Source organism: Plasmopara halstedii (genome assembly GCF_900000015.1).
Source record: "Plasmopara halstedii genome assembly, contig: Scaffold_3060, whole genome shotgun sequence".
NCBI lineage: Eukaryota > Oomycota > Peronosporomycetes > Peronosporales > Peronosporaceae > Plasmopara > Plasmopara halstedii.
Genome location: NW_020189964.1, coordinates 368576 through 369536, shown reverse-complemented (window position 1 = coordinate 369536; position 961 = coordinate 368576).

Genomic DNA, 961 nt, shown 5'->3' with positions numbered 1-961 from the left:
GTTTGTGATCTATACAGATCATGCGTCACTACGCACTGCGACTCAGTCGCCTCACCTCCCGCAGAGGATGGCTAGATGGCTATCCTTCTATGCGGAATATAACTTCGAGGTGAAGTATAAGCCAGGAAAGCAGAATGCTTATGCTGATGCGTTGTCAGGCAGAACAGACTATGAGCTTGCTCATGTTACAACTGTAACGTCGTCTGTGACGGATTTGATCCGCACCGCGTATGCGGGTGATGGGATGTTTGTAGCGCCGCAACGGGTTATCGGGAGCTAGGAGTTTGGAGACTCGGACAAGAAAACGTCACCAGGACTGCCTGCACGATTGCACAAATATTCGTTGAATAACGGCTTGCTATATTATAGAACCGATTCAACGGATACACCACAAATTGTGGTCCCTTATGATGAAGATTTTAAATATCGCATCCTCTATGAGGCTCACGACCCGCCACTCAGTGGTCATCTCGGTCGTGAAAAAACGTTCAATTCTGTGAGTCACCACTATTGGTGACCCAAGCCGTACGAATGGACGAACACCTATGTGCGCACGTGTGAGACGTGTTAACGGGTGAAAACATCTCCAAATGCGGCTGCGCCGCTGGCCAACTTACCGGTACCCACTGGGTGCTGGCAGTCCATGAGTTTGGACTTAGCGCTTGGCCTGCCGAAAGATTCGGCGGGCAACACGGGTGTCGTGGTGTTCGTCGACCGGTTGAGCTAGACAGCTCATTTGGCGGCGGCGCCAGACACCATCGACGGAATCGGTACAGCAACGCTGTTCGTGGGTCGTGTTTTCCGACAACACGGACTCCCAAAGTCGATTGTCTTTGATAGAGATGATCCCCGTTTAACGGGAAAATTCGACTATCTTCAAGGTGCACGGCACCAAGTTTGACAGCGGATCATCCGCAGACCGATGGCCAAACCGAGAGGGTGAATCGCGTCATCGAAGATT